At 38.6% G+C, this 16,533-nt stretch overlaps 1 pseudogene; it reads right to left on the bottom strand.

Moving 5' to 3' along the window:
- Window positions 1–1,916: 1,916 nt before the first annotated feature.
- On the bottom strand, window positions 1,917–16,268 carry LOC143386704 (rho guanine nucleotide exchange factor 28-like; annotated as a pseudogene).
- Between the last annotated feature and the right edge of the window lie 265 nt (window positions 16,269–16,533).

The raw sequence follows: 16,533 nt of genomic DNA, 5'->3' as shown, positions 1-16,533 counted from the left end.
GGTGGTTAACAGTGCACATAGCATTTCTGATCCAATCTGTACTTATATACACCAGGATGTTCCTGAGAGGTTTAGGCCAAAGTTGATTTCCCTCCCTGCTGTAAATGTGTGGAGTGTCCTTGGCCTATACTGGACATTCGATTTCTTCAGCATAAGTCCATTTTCTCAGCATTTCTCTTGGCCCTATCTAGCTCTTTACAGGCAGATAGAATAGCTTTGTGTATAGTCACTGTTTATTTCCTTGGTACATTTTCTTTTTTCTTTTTTTAAAGAGAGAGAGAGAGAGAGAGAGAGAGAGAGAGAGAGAGAGAGAGAATTTTTTAATATTTATTTTAAAATTTTTTCGGCAGACACAACATCTTTGTTTGTATGTGGTGCTGAGGATGGAACCCAGGCCGCACACATACCAGGCGAGTGCACTACTGCTTGAGCCACATCCCCAATTCAATCCTTGGTACATTTTCTATCTACTGCAGGTATGCTGCCAAAAGCTTTCTACTTTGAAGCACAAGGCAATAGAAAAAGATGGCAGATACACAAAACAAGTAAAAGAGAAATACTTCTCTTAAACAAAAGCTGAATGTGGTTAAACTCAAACTGAGTTTTTGAATTATATCAAAGCCAGGATGCAAAACCACACTGGCAAAAACACATAAAGCCCTGTAAGTAGCAAGTTAATGAATCAGAAGAGCAAAGCAACATGTGCCTAGAAAAAAGCACCCTGCAGTTTGGTCTCCACAGTATTAAACTGCAAGATAATACATTAAAGAAGTCCTATTATCTAAATTTTGTTTAACCTTTTTTTTTTAGTCAAAACTATTAATCCAATGTATTGTTCTCTTTTATTTAAGGAACATTTGAAATGATACTTTTAAGAACTATTTCATTCTCTCCTACACGCTGATGAGAAGTAAGAATATCACAGCAGTGGCTAAGTAGTATAAAAAATCATTCACTAGTAAGAACAAGATCTTCTGTATCAGCAATAAATCAACTTGAAGGTATTGTCAGAATTATAATTCCCTAATTGGAAGAAGCTCAACACCTTCAAATAATTTTGTTGCTGAAAAATTATCCTCCCAACTGACAAACTAATATTTATTAGTCTCAGACACAAGTCCATGACCAGTTCTAAAGATCTCTATACACTGCTTGTTTTATGTTTCTGAAACATTTTACTGTCAGTGATTTATTTCAGGTCCATGTGGCCAGCCATTTGTTTATTCTATTGCATATCATCTGCTTTTCAGTAGAGAGGTTTCAAGTTCTTCTCATTCCCTACCTCATATCCCACAGAAAACAATTTATGATAGACATAGATTTAAATCATTTGGATTCATGTTCAGTTGGAAACTCGAGCTGCCCTTCCTTTATATTTGGCAAATGCTTTAATGGGATTAGCAGATTGTGTTATTATGAGGTACTTATGGAGAGACGACACCTTTTTTTACAATGACAAATGATGTTAACAGTTTCATTTTGGGTGTTTAATAGCAGTACAGAAATTGCTGTGATAGACCATAAAGTCTTATTGCAAACACTGTTCATATCTTTTATTTCTGAGTGTCAACAGATATGTGTATCAGGATATAGCAGGGTCTACAGTGGGGAATAAAGAACAAGTTGCTTCACTTTTAAGGGGACATGACCCTTTGGGCCCATGGGCCTAAAAACCACCTGGTTCTTATGTGTTCATCTCATTTCCTAGACCCTACATTAGTGGCTTTGTTTGTCTAGATGCTTCTGAGAGAAGGCCATCCCCAGACTTCCCCACAGAAAAGTGTGTGCTACAGACTCCAGCTTGTCATCACCAATTGACTCCCATATTAGGGCTCACTTTGATTCAATCTACAGAAGAGCCAATCATTCAGAGAATATAATTTCTTGTTGAAACTACACAGGTAATGTGTAAGGTGTTAATTAGCATATTTACAAGAATCCTTGCTGTTTTCATGGAGAGGAGGTATCTGATGATAGGGCCCAACAGCTGTCCACAGTTCCCCGGTTGACATCTGAAAGCTGAGAAACTTCCATCTTGAGGTTTACTTGATTTTCACTAGTCCTCACCAAATCAGAATTAGATATATTTGGGGAGTAAGTGGCATCCTCATGGATGTCTTATGGACTCGGTTTACTGAAATTGTTAAGTGACATTTGTACTAAAGCTTCATGGATGAGGAGTGAATTTTCATGACACAAACCCTCAGATCAATTAAATTCCATTACCTGTGTAAAGAAATACAGAAGAAGTACTATAATTTATCCAGCAACTTAAACAAATGTAGTAAAGTGTTTATTTCTACTAGAATCTCACAATCAAGACCTCAATAAGAGTGACATCAATAAGAATATCACCATTTATTCTTTCTTCTCATTCCATTTAAATGAGCTAGAACCAAAGCTTTCAATTCACTATGTACAATGTCTTTTATAACAAAGCTGAAGTGTCCTAGACTATTAAAGAGTTTCTACTTTATTTTAATCAAAGACAGAACATTTTAATTTTTACTAAATTAAAATTGAAAACATATCCATATATACTTAAGGAATTTGCAATAAATGTAATTTAGCAAACTTGGAAGAAAAATAAGATGCAACACAGTTCTTTCTTATATACTCATTAGCTTTTACAACTTCATGCATTATCAATAAAAAGCATACATGCAACAAATATAGCACAGAAAACTAAACTCCTGGGATAATGGAATTGCCAAGCCTTGTCAGAGAGGATGCAAAGAAAACACATAATCTTCTGAGAAAGATTTCATCCTACTCAGACACATCCTATGTCATTAATTAGCATTGAGGCAAGATAGAAAAGATAGGTAGAAAGAAAACAAAAGGGTGAGGAAAAGAAACTGTATCTTTAACTCCAGAGCCTATGGGAAAGCTCCTCTCACCTTTTATCCCCAGGCCAGTTTCTCCTCCACAACTGGAGCAAACTGAATCCAGCAAAGTAGAAAATGAATAATTACTGACAAATGTATGAATAGTAGGATTATCATAAATTCACTCATCTATGAAAATTGCCTCATTTTGATTAAGCTCAAGTGCATTGTTAGCTTACACAATGTATTTTCAGACTAAACAAAGGGAGATGTAATATTTTTAGAAACCTATAATCTAAGATACATTCCCAATGTTATCTACCGATCAGATAGAAGAGACAACATTGAACTAAGGGCCTGAGAAAGGCCAGGCTCCCATAAATGGCCTCACAATCACCAGGCTGAGGCCATTCCCAATTACATTCCCATGCCCATCTGAGACCCCAAAGCTGCTTCTTACACTCAACAGCACTTCTCTGAAAACACATCTGCACTTTCACTTTCTTTTGTGTTTTGCTTTTCACTTTCTAAGGAAGCACTCCCTCTTTGCTAAAACCTGATTCATTCTTAAATTCTTTTCTGTGATAGGTCAAGAGCCTGGAAAGTAGAGTAGAGGTGCCATCTTTCTTTGGACAGATCTCTTTGAGTCCCATTATGGCGACAGTGCAAATCATATTAACTATTATTAGTGATATGGATTTGGAATTTAATCTATCCAATTCACAAAGAGAGAATAAGCTTAGCATAACAGAATAGTGTTTTATTTGCATATAATATATATTTATACCTAACTGGTGCATGAATCATAGATAATAGAATATTCTTATTATATCCCATAAGAATAGATGGGATATAACAGGGTCCTTAAAATACTGGAAAAATGGCATGCTCACAGTGAACATGCTGCTAAGGCAAACCTGCCCTCACCTCACTGGGTCAATCTGATTCTATGTTCCTTCCTCAGGGAAAAGTGTCTCTAAATACAATGATTCAATAGAACCTTGGTCTTTAAAATTTCCATGTTTTAAGTCAAGACACATGCATTGCTTCTGAAAGCTCCTAGCTTTTATTATATACTAATTTGAGACACTTTTGTGAGCTCTTACACAACAATGAGTAACACCAGAGTTTGTATAGCATCTCGGGAGGAATGAGCTTGCTTTTGAAAGCTGCTTCGACACCCTGGAAGAGCCATACCTCCTTGCTTTCTGGTGGAAAGGCTGCTGGGAGTCTATTCTGCTGGCTGTGCTTCCAGGGACACTGCAGGCTCTGTTGGGTGCCCATGCTCTCTCTCTCTCCCTCTCCACCACCCTCTGGCCCTCATTCAGCCACTCCAGGTTTTGCTGGTACTCCTGGAGCTGATAGTCCAGCTCACTGTGGTTCTTCAGCAGAAGCTCCTCCTGTGTCTGGCACTCCCATTCCCGCACCTGCAGCCAGCTCTCCTTGGCCTCCTGCTCCCGCTGCTGCAGGTCACACCTGTGGTGCCAGCACTGCTGTTCCTGCTGGAACTGGTGTTGAAGCTTATGGATGTTAGCCAGATCCTCACGCTGCTTCTCCAGGTTGCAGGACGTTTCCTGGTCTTGGAAGGAGCCACTTCGCAAAGAGCAGCTGGGAGCCAGGCTTTCTTGCTGGAGAACCAGCTTGTGGATCTCAATGTGGCTATCCTGAATGGTCAAGGAGGCCTATAGGGCAGCGGAGGACAAATGAATAAACAGGCTTGTGTATTGTTTGCCTCTTGGGTTGGAAGCATCCCTGAACACAAAATGTATAATCAAACTATTGTCTCTTAATATTCTGTCCTTTTTCCATATTACGTGTAAAGACAGACTTTGGCATTTCAAATAGGTTTCTCTTTAGTTCTTAATGACATTATCTGGGAAATTATAGAGAGAAGAAATCATGCACAGAATCAATATCATTTTTCCTTAGTGTCTGAGGGGATTGGTTCCAGGACTCCCTTAGCATTTGCACATAACCTACACACATCCTCCTGCATACTTTGAATCATCTCTAGATGACTCATAATTCCTATTACAATGCCCACACATCACTTCATGTGCACAAAGCCAGTGTAATACTCAGCAAGATGCAAACTCAAGTTTTGCTTTTTGGAACTTTATGAATATTTTCCCTACATTTTCTATCCAATGTTGTTTGAATGAAAGGATGCATAAAATGTGGTTACAGAAGGTTCATTTTATTCAACCCCTTTTCTGGAAATGTCATTGATTGCCAGCTGTTGGATAATATTTAACTAAGTCTACTTAGTAATAATACAGTACATAAACTCATAAGACTCTACATTCTCATTCTAGACCTCATTCTCCTTATATATCAGGCCTCCAGCTCCCTGCCTCACTGGCTAAAACAGTCACTGGTTGGGATAAGAAAACTGGTCTCCCCCAGAGCCTGCCTCAAATAGACTTCACTGGGCCAGTGCAAAGACTATAAATGAGGCCACAGGAGACCATCCGTTGCTTGGGAAGTGGGTCTATGCTTCATTCTTTGTCCTGCCCACAGCACACATTAACGGAACATGTGAATACTGAGGTTTCCAGTTTCCAGAATTGAATTAAACTTTTGCTTATTCATCTATTGTCTGTCTTCTCAAATTGTATGTAAACCAGTGAGTAGCAGGACTTTGTATATTCAATATTATATCTGCAAACCTAAGAATGATGTCTGGCATGCAACGAACACTAGAATTTGATTGCACTCCACTCAATAAGTACTGATCACCCACTATCGACTCTATGCTTTATCCTATGGGAGATCATTTGACCCCCTGATCTCCAAGAGCCTACAGTCTTCAGTATGCTGCTTGTTTTCATCTGAGAAGATCTAATTTTAAGTGCAAAAAACAGTCAGTCATGGTAATGTTCTCAGGTAACTTTCAGCTTGTTGTTAAATGCAATCAGTTCAGGTTGATGATGAGCTAACCAGATCTTCTCTTCCTCCATAAGGCAAATTAAAAATTTCATTACTGAGAAGCCCTTCCAATAGAGAAAAGACAAAGTCTGAAAAAAGGAGATGAGATCTAAAGGCATTAGATCTGTGCTCAACCCTATGGAAGATAACAAGGACTAAGTATCCCCATTCTTTAGTGAGTTTTGGAGTTTTTGCTTTTCTACCGGTTCTGTCCTTGCCCATCCAAATTTTATTATTTTTGTAGCAAGAAATCCAATGGTATAGAATTTTTATACTCTAAAAATTAAACACATAGAAATGAGTTGCCTTGTGCTACCCAAGAACTACCATTACTAGTGAGAAAGGAAATGGCACATTATCCTTTTAATGGAGTTGGTCCGCCACCTTGTGGTTCAAGAGCATAACTGCAATTGGTGATTAACAGGATTTCTGCCATTGGGTTTTTGGAAGGGGGTGGTAGTGTTTTTGTTTGTTTGTTTGTTTGTGTTTTTTAAAATTCTTTCAGTAATATGTTTTAACCTTATCTTATTAAGTGAGATAATGGGAAACTATCCATTATACAATTTTTAAGAGTGATTTCAAGTGGTACCTCAGCTTAGTTCCTCAAAATGCCTTATTAAGTGCCAAATTTTCTAGATAGGTTAATACAAAGAGGAACCTGGACACTTAATCTCGATTATCCTCCTATGACTAAATCATGGGTGGGAGCTGTGATGGCTTTCCATTCAAGATTAAACTATCACTGACCAACTCTTCCTACCTCCCTCCCTCTTTCCTTCCTTCCTGATAACATGAAAACAGTTAAAAGCTACAAAACAGATTTAAAAGTTAAGTCTGTACTGAGAAGAATGAAAAGCAGAAACATTTTAAGACACATAAGTTAGAAAGTTTACAATCAGAAAACATAAAACATTATATATGTATATGTATATATATATATATATATATATATATATATATATATATATATACTTGTTTTGTCACATTCGCTTTTCTTATAAAGTTTTAAAATTACAGTTGTCTTTTCTATGTTTTTTTTAAATCTTTGAACTTTTTCTCCTAGCCATATGTAATACACACATCACCTTGCACTGATTAAAGCTAGACCTTTTGAGGCCCTTTCACACATAGTATTTCAGTGAAACAATGTCTAATCAGGACGCTGATGAAAAAGATATTTACTTTGTGGTGCTGTTTATAAAATTCTTTATTTGATGTCATATTTTTTAAGAGAGAGAGAGAGAATTTTTTAATATTTTTCAGTTTTTGGTGGACACGACATCTTTATTTTATTTTATGTGGTGCTGAGGATCGAACCCAGTGCCCAGCGCATGCCAGCCGAGTGCCTTATCACTTGAGACACATCCCCAGCCCTTGATGTCATATTTTATACCAAATACAAAATGCTACATTTACCACATATAGATGACATACACATTTATGTTCTTTCCTACACTGGCACATGCTGATACTTGATAATGGGCCTCATTCAGTGCAATATCTGCACTTTGCCCCTCTGATGCCACAATCAGAGATCTCCCTTTAAACCACAAGTCAAGTGGTTTGTCACTTGGCCTTCTCACTTCCTTCATGTCTGCTTTCATAGCATTATATCAAAGAGGCCTTCCCTGGTCACCCTATCTAAAATGGAACCATCCTAAGTCTGTCACTCTCTATCTCTTCTGCCTTGCTTATTTTTCTTTATAGCACTTGATTCAGCCTCCATGTTTATTTCTTTATATTTTGTTCTTCCAAAATTTAAGTTCTTGGAGAGCAGGTATTCATGTCTTGTTATACTATATCCTAGCACCAAGATGATGGTACATGACATACAGTAGGTACTCAATAAACATTTTTTTTTCCTTTGTCAAAACAAATCCTTTACAAAACAATTTACCTTCTTTCTGTGTTGCTGCCAGTAAAGAGGCTGTCTGAGGAGGCTCTCCTGGATCAGGCTTAATGAGGAGGTGAGGTTCTAGATGGACATCCTCAAAGCCACTCAGCTCCCCCAGTTCAGCATAGATAGGCAGCTTTTCCTCCAAATATGTGCAAATTTGCTGATCTTGATTACTGAGTATTTCTGTGGAATAGAATTTACCATAGAAGTTTATCACTACCATGAATACAACAAATTATATAAAATTCAAGTTAGGAGATAAATATACTACTTAGTGAGTTGTCTGATCTAAAAGGTAAAGCTCATTTCATTGGGTAGGACAGACCCAGGTTCAAATCTTGCTTCTTTCATTTAGTGACTGTGGCCCTCAGCAAGTGACTTATCAATACTCTCAGCTTCCTCTGCACTTCATTCCCCTATTTCCAAAAAACCCTGCAAAGTTCTTCTTTGTTTATGCAGGCTGTTTCTTATTAAGACTAGACACCCTGCTCAGGAATAAAAATTGAGGCAGCCCTATCCAGGATGAGTTAATGCCCACAGGGGAAAACAACACAAATAGACATGCAAATAAACAACACAAATAGACTGAAACTCCTCAGTCCTCAGCCAGTCATGGTCAAAACCAAGCATGCTGGCTTATTTCTTTGTTTCTAAACACCTAATTTCTGTGACCACCCTTGCATGCATCCTTCTCTCCTGATTTCACTATGTTACAAAATTCTTAAACCTCAGAGACCTTAACCAAAATCTAATCCAGGAGTTCTCAGCCCTCTGTGCTCCTCAAGATTACCTGGGGGATTTTAAAAAATACTCAGGTCTACTCAGTTGGTTGAGGATGAGCAACCTCCTCAAGTGAGCTAATCTTACTTTACAGACTTGCATTTGATGGCCAGAACTTTTGGGTTCCTTGTGCAGTCATAAAACTACAATATGACAGTGTTGGACCTAAAATTAAACCATCAGGAAGCAATTCCAACACTCATCAGTACCACACTGCCCAATTACTGTTTCATGCATGCATTTCTGTGTGTTTTAATCATTAAGGTAAAAGAAGGAGCTTGGCTAATATCAGGATGTTTTCCTGGAAGGTGGTTCAGTGCAAACCTCAGAAACAGTTAACCTTCCATTCATGACACCAGGGCTTTCCCAAAACCCAACTAGCACACCATGACCAGGGAGCCAGAAGGGCCCACACCATACCTTGACATTGCTGAATTCTGGCCACTTTGGCTTTAGCTTTCCACTTCTCTTCATCCGATTCACTTGTCCTTCCCCCTTCTTATTCTGGGCAACTTTAAGAGACAATAGTCAAGGGACACAACTGAAAGTAAATCCAAGTATGTGTAGGATCATTAGGAAAACATGGAAACTTGGTAATAAAATTAACTTATAAAAGCAAAAAAAATCAGCATAAAGATAATTAGTGATGCCCCCTGGCCAAGAGCTTGGTTTTCTTGAGAGAAAGGACTGTGGAAAATATAACATGACTCTCAAAGTCAGCAGTATAGGATGACTCAAATATTCCAACACACACAAACACACACACACACACACACACTCACACACACCCAACACCCATGTTAAGTACAAATAAGATAATAATTTTTTATTTTTTACAACATTTGGGTGTTTAAACAAGTGAGAGTAAGAGCATTGGGGGATGGAATTAGGAAGCCGTACTGAGTGGATAGAGTGAAGGTAGAGAAATTTTACATAATAGTAAAATCTAACTAAACAAATTACCATTAAGAATAATGTCTTGCACCCACATTTATACAAACTGTTCTTGAGTACCCAAGAGAAATAGATTGATTTAGAACCTTTAGTTCCAATAATCTAAAAACACTTATTGAATGATTCCTCAATACAAGGCACCCAGAGGTACGCATGACATGTCCCTGCCCTCAAGGAGCTTCCAATCTGATGAAATAAGCACATATATAAGTACATACATGTAAAAGATAAGATCCACAAACACCAGATAAATGCCTTAGAGAGCAAGTGCTAAGGCATTCTTCATGAAGCAGGCGAGGACAGGAGCTGTACCACAGTGCACAGGCAGAGGGAAGGGGAGGGCACTGCATGCAGAGAGGAATGTGGAGTACAGACCTGCAGATGACACACTGTCACTATCGCAGACAGGTGCAGGGGCAGGGAGGAGACCATTCTGGCTGAAGCAGCATTTTCATGCAGGGGAGACATGGTTTTAATATTTTTTCCCAATTGAACAAGCACATTCCATGGACCAAAGACAGAAGGAAATGTTACCTTTCTACTGCCTGTTGGATCTACCTCATCCAGTTATTTCGTTCCTTCTTGGAATTGGTGTGAATTTCATACATCTCGGGACCAGTTGATGAAGCACTGATCAGAAACATTCCTCTCTCCTCATTAGCAACTTCTCTAGCAGTAAGCTTCTGAAGGGAAATGATGGATGGCTTCTGATCCTACATAAAATAGGAGGATGTGCAGATGAACCTGTGTCCTTTCTAAGGGTCACTCTGAAAACATGAGCCATGGAAACACAGGACTAGGGAAACCTTTATTTCACTTCCCACTTTTCAAAGAGCTGAAGTAGTTGATAAGATCTCTAAGGGAGAGGGTATGGGGAAGAAAGAATAGAAAGAAAAGGTTAAGGGGGGTGTTTGTGCTTAACAATTAGTGGTTTAAAAAGTCAACTTTTTAAAAAGACAGAGAAAAGTCAGAGAACTCATTTAAAAAATATCAAAATGCTGTTGTCGGGGACAAGGGATTTTTCTATGAGGATATGAGAAAGGAAACAGTCTCTAAAACATGACAGATGGAGAAGGATGATGGACCTGAAGAGTCCCTTGAATTTGGCAGTTAATAGCAATATAGTTTCAGTGATTTTTTAATGGCACAAATCCCCAGAAATCAACAACATTGGCTATAAAAAAAAAAAGGTAAGAAAGAGAAGGCCAGACCTTACATTCCCCAGATGTCACCAGCCTCTCCTGCTATTGTCCTGTACAACCCAGCAACCGAACTGCTACAGCTCTATCTGTAGGTATCTCTCCTCACCAGCCAGATAAGCCGATTAGTGGACAGCGTGTCTAATTCATCTTTCTGTGCTGGGCACAGTGTCTTGCACAGAGCAGGCACACAAGTAGATTTAACATGATTCCACTGGAGAGAAATAGGAGGAAAGCCTAAAATGTGAAGCCACACTGTGATTCAGCCACCTGTTCTATGGACTTTCGCTGTAGTCCTTAGATGCCTCACATGCAGCTCTGAGGACCCAAACATGAAGACGACCCTGATTGACACTGACTTGGACCAGGAGCTGAAATAATGGCCAAAAGAATGCCTGCGCTGAGCAGTGTGGGGGTGAAAATGAAAACTTGGCTTTGGTTTGTGGCTCTCAACACTGTTTACAGAGCTGGCTGCAGCATGTGGTTTTCTTTCTCCCTCATGGACTGAGTGACGCCTTTACCCAGAACAAGCTGCTCTGTACACCTCTGCTGGCTCCTTGGCACTGGCTTGTCTGCCTTCCTGACTCTGCAGTCATCACTGCCAGATCTGGAGTTCTGTGCAAGGGGGGACCTGGAGTGCCACCTCCATGTTTTTTAAAGTAGCATGAAAATATAAGATGGGACAGACAGACAATTGGTCTACCTGGTTCTGTGCTTGGCCTCTGAAAATGGAAGCAAAAGCAATTTTGTGGCAAGCCTTCTCCAATACGGCCTTCTGTAATGAGGAAAGGTCTTCTGAGCATTGTTGTTCTATTACAGCCCTATTATCTGAAGTACATCTGCCTCCCTTGTTTCAATGTACTGTTTCAATTTTCTCAGATTATAAGGTTGATGGTGTTTATATGTAAAAATTCAGGGTGGGTTTAAATTGCTTAAGACATAAGCAAGAGTGAAATCACTTGAGTCAGGGTTATTGGGGGAGGGGCACTGACAGAGTTAAGGTTTTGTTTTGTTTTGCTTTTGTTTTTGGTGTCAGGTATTGAATCCAAGGGCATTTAACCACTGATCTACATCTCTAGCACTTTTTATTTTTTATTTTGAGACAGGGTCTCACTAAGTTGCTTAGAGCTTCGCTAAATTGCTGAGTCTGGCTTTGAACCTACGATCCTCCTGCCTCAGCCTCCCAAGCCACTGGGATTACAGGTGCCACCTCACCTGGCATGATAACATCTTTAAAAAGTGAAGAATAGATAAAGGGATATAAAGTCTCACTCATTAAATAACCTTTAGGCCAGAAGATACTGAGGCAAGCCCATCACTACTCATAGTAATCATGTGAACCACTAAGCTGCAAACAAGAACTCAAATTCCCAGGAAAAAAGGCAACATGGCTTCTCTGGAGACAGATATTAAACACTGGTAATGCAAAGATGTTTATTTGTGCCATAGCATTTAAAAACCATTTCTTACAAAATAAGTTGCCAACATTTAAAAACGGAGAGATTCTACCATTAAAAAAAAACAATAAAAAAAACACCTCTAGGATTCTGTGTGCTTGGTAAAACAGAAGATTGGCAATACTAGGTACATATTCTCATTTAATAACACTGACTATGGCTGAATATTGGCTCTGCTAAGCTGGAATGTGTATTCATTAGTTGACGACAGTCTCCATCATACTCTGCTGCCTCTGCCACACTGACTCCTTGATGCTGAACTGGGATTCACTCACTTCCATTCCTGCCCAATCTCTATGGACATATAAAGCTAAAGACCAATGATGCAGGGAAAGACAAAAAGGAGCTGCTCCCTTTAGTTCTGTTGTTATATCATATCCACTTTGCACTGATTCTGTTAGTGACTGATTCCAAGGGAATGAAAAGATTTAAGATTGCTTCATACTTTGAACTTGAACTAGCTGATCTACATGTTCATTGTCTTTTTTATTGTTTAATTTAGAAATTGTCTTATTTAATATTCAAGGGATGCTTCTTAGACTCAGTATCTGAGGACTTAGTGAACTTATACATTTTGTAGGTTTGGTTCCCACTCATTCCCAGCTGAGTCCTCTTTAAAAACAAACAAACAAAACCATCTGGTAAGGACAGTACTCTATCTTCTTACTACTTTCAGATGCTTAGCTTCTGGCTGTTTCCCAGTTCATCATGTCTTCTATAACATGCAGCAGGATAAACATCTTAGTACTAATGAAGGTTTTTCTAAAGGGCACAAGGAATGAAGAATCTCTCTTTTTGATCTGAGGGTGAGAATAATTTTCTGAAACATTAGGATGGGAACTAGGAAATGAGGGTATCTGTGTACCCCTAGCTGATGCTTCAATTCTCCAAGATGTTCACTAAAAGAGATTGATGGTGCAGGGACAGATATAAGAGATGTCAGACAGATGTAACTAAAAGGTCTATGAGCAAACAGCAGGGTGCACTTGACACTAAGGATAAAATCCTGCTTTCTCTTTTACTCCCTGGTATCACCCTTATGATATGAATGCAGAAACAATATTAGCAACATTTTACTATTGTTCATGGCCAAACACATTTTACCGAAAACTAAGTAGTGGCTGCCTTCATTCTGATATTTGACTAACTGCATTCCAAAGGTGTTATTCATGACCTTAGTCATCAGAACCGGTTGTAGTAGAAATAAGAAAGAATCTTCTTCAGATGCCAGGATGGTGTTCACTTGTTTGGCAGAGGGAACATTATAATGACAGTTACAAATGAGGCCAGCAAGCAGCACAACAAGGCAATACCAGTAGGAATAGAAGGAGCAAGATGCTGAAAGTGACCCTTTGTCCCCAGCATTTAACATTTCAGTCATTAGATCTGAGAGAAGGATATAGGGTTTGGGGATAAGAGGAAAGACCAAGATGGACATAACAGAGAAGTACCCGGGGTTGGGGGGCAGGGGGCCTCAGGGAAGTGCCTATTTACTATCTAGTACCAAAGTACTACAATCTTTTCACAATTCAAATAGTTACTAAATCAGCTGTAAAATCACTAATAATAATGGAACTATATGAGGTGCATTTTATTTCACTAAGAATTTCGGGCATTTTTTCCCAAGGAAATGCAGAATGAAGTCTTATTAAAAATATGCATCATACAGTCATATACTTACTACCGCTGCAAAGATGTATTTCTGGTCTTTTTCTTGTAAAAAGCACAGCACATCAGTAAGAAGTAGAGCTAGGATATCTTCAAAGAAAAAAAAAAACATTACTAATGTTAGTGATGCAAACCATATTTCAAATGCCTTTATTAAATATTCTAATTTCATGCTTACAATTTAAATAAATTAATAAAAATTAAGTGACTCAGGTTAGTCTAATTATAAGACTTTTATTAAATCCCCAGTATTTTGATCATGAAGGATATACAAACAACTTAGTAAAAAGCCAATTTTAAGTGTGCATGTTTGTATGTACAACTATACGTATACATACAGAATTTAAATTGCAGATTTCAAGATGGATGGAAAATATCTTACAGAAAGAAAGTTATAATAGACTGGAGCAAGCCCTTACATTTAGGGGAAAACCATGCTCAATTAAAAATGTAAAAAGGGGACTGGGGTTGTGGCTCAGCAGTAGAGCACTCACCTAGCATGTGCGAGGCCCTGAGTTAGATCCTCATCACCACATAAAAATAAATAAATAAAATAAAGGTACTGTGTCCAACTACAACTAAAAAATAAATATTTTTTAAAAATATAAAAAGGCAGCTTGCACATCAACTTATACATGAAAACCTGCTACTTTGTTTCATGGAGAGTTGAGTGAAGTTTGAGTATTTAGATTTCTCTTGAAAATAGTTTACAAAAGCCCACTTTCACTGGAACCACTGCACACACAGGCTGACCTGCACAGTGAATCTGTTAAAGGGACAAGGAACAATCCCATCTACGGATAGTGGTTAATGCTTTTTCAATGCAACATTGCAATCAGTCAAACAACAAATCCCATTTCAGACATTAGCTGAACTTCCAACAAAACCTGATCATCCTCCTGTGAATAATGACTTTGATTTTAACAATTTAACTAGAATTTAACATTTTCTTCCTCTCGTTGATCACCTGAGAACATTACTATGATGAAGTGTTAAAAACAAGGAGACCAGGCCTGTAGCTCTTATTCCTGGCTGCAAAGCAGACTTACCTGGGGGAACTTTAAAACATCCCTCTGAGCTGGTTTTCATTCCTTCACTGATAAAATCAGAATATTGGGAGGAGACTTAAGCATCATTGGTTTTTTTTTAAGCTCCAGGGGTGATTTTAGCGTGTAGCCAGAGTAAAAAAGCCTGGGTCAGGCAAGGTCCTACATATACGACCTCAAGAATGGAAATCAGCTGGTTTAGAGTCTAACCAGATTAACAGAATTGAGTTAATGCCATGAGCAAAAGGTAGCCTGAGGAAGTACTTACAACAGGGCCAGCAAGCAAGTGGATGTGTGTTACAGTGCTCAATAACAAAGACTATATTCAGAGTTTTCTCACTTGCTCCCTTCACGGTCTGACAGCTTCAGGATGACGTGGCACACAATGGACCCTACCTGTGTAGGTGTGATAATACCTTGCTATCAACACAACTAACAGAATAATATTTCTGTGCCAATGATGAGCAGAACTCTCAGCTCCTTTAATTTTAGACATCACAAACATGCACATTCATAAAAATACATAGGAAAGTTGTTGGCCGGGACAGCAAATTCCCATCAAAGACATGATCACTGGTCACACTTGCCAATTGAACTTCACAACTTGATCTTTCAACTGAAAAATCAAGCATCTGTGTATGCAGTCCTGCCACTCCAGAACCATCCTTCCTCTGAAAACCTGTCTTCTGTTGCCTGAACAACAGGAATGAAGGGAGGAGGAGTGGGTCTGGTGTAGCCACCTTTGAAATGTCCCGTGGTTGTTTTCTAGTAAATGAGGCCATCGTACAGCAGGGTCCGCTCTGTACTCATCAGGTCCTGCTTTCAAAACACGTGGCCATTTTTCAGCTTTGTGTACATTTTGTTTTTGATCTTACTTAGGATCTCAAGCTATTTTTGTTTTTTCTCATATTCGTTGACTTTCAGATCCATGGCTGCAATCATGTCTTTAATTAAGCAAAGAGCTTTGCATAAGTCTTTATGTTCTTCAGTTCTTTCTGCATGGGAAAAAGAGAGAAAGAACACCATACAATAAGCCACTGAAAGAACACCATCCAATAAGAGCACTGGAAAAGAAAGTTTTTTTTTTTCTTTAGTTTTTAAATATAGTTATATCCAAATAGCAAAAACTCCATGCGAAAAGTGCTGGATTAAATTCAAATACTACATTATCACTCTGCACTTCCCACCCACCAAAAAGAAACATTAAAATACTTGATTATAAAAGATTTGCATTATTAAACATGTTTTCAGGGACAATAAGATAGCCGAGTTCTATCCCCTGTAGTAGGAAATGTGTCACAGCCAATTCAGGGCTTCCTTACACCTTCCTAGACACAGCAATCCAGCAATTACTGCACCAAGTTTCTAAGAACTCAAGCCAACCATGGCATCTAGTCTCCATCCTCTTATAAACTCAGCCATGGGTAACCTGAGTGAACTTCAGATTTATTTGCCTTCTTGGATCCCTTCTTCCATAAAAAATAACATTCAAAACTGTGTTTTCCAGCCATGTTGGCATACCTATGAACATTATAATTACAATATTTTCTTTGAGGTGGATGTGTGTTACAGTGCTTAATAACAAAGATGACGTTCAGAGTTTTCTCACTTGCTGTGAAATAAATTAATCTCTTTTTAAGAGCTCCAAACAGTGCTTAATCATGTCACCAGAGCAAATGATTATCAATTCCAGTAGTTACACTTTCAACCGCTAGCCACATGCTCTCATTTCTGTATCACCTTAAGAAAGTACTCTAGAGGAGTTTCTGAAATAGC

The sequence above is a fragment of the Callospermophilus lateralis genome, unplaced genomic scaffold (assembly GCF_048772815.1).
Source record: "Callospermophilus lateralis isolate mCalLat2 unplaced genomic scaffold, mCalLat2.hap1 Scaffold_120, whole genome shotgun sequence".
NCBI classification, from domain to species: domain Eukaryota; kingdom Metazoa; phylum Chordata; class Mammalia; order Rodentia; family Sciuridae; genus Callospermophilus; species Callospermophilus lateralis.
This window is presented reverse-complemented; position numbering and strand designations above follow the sequence as displayed.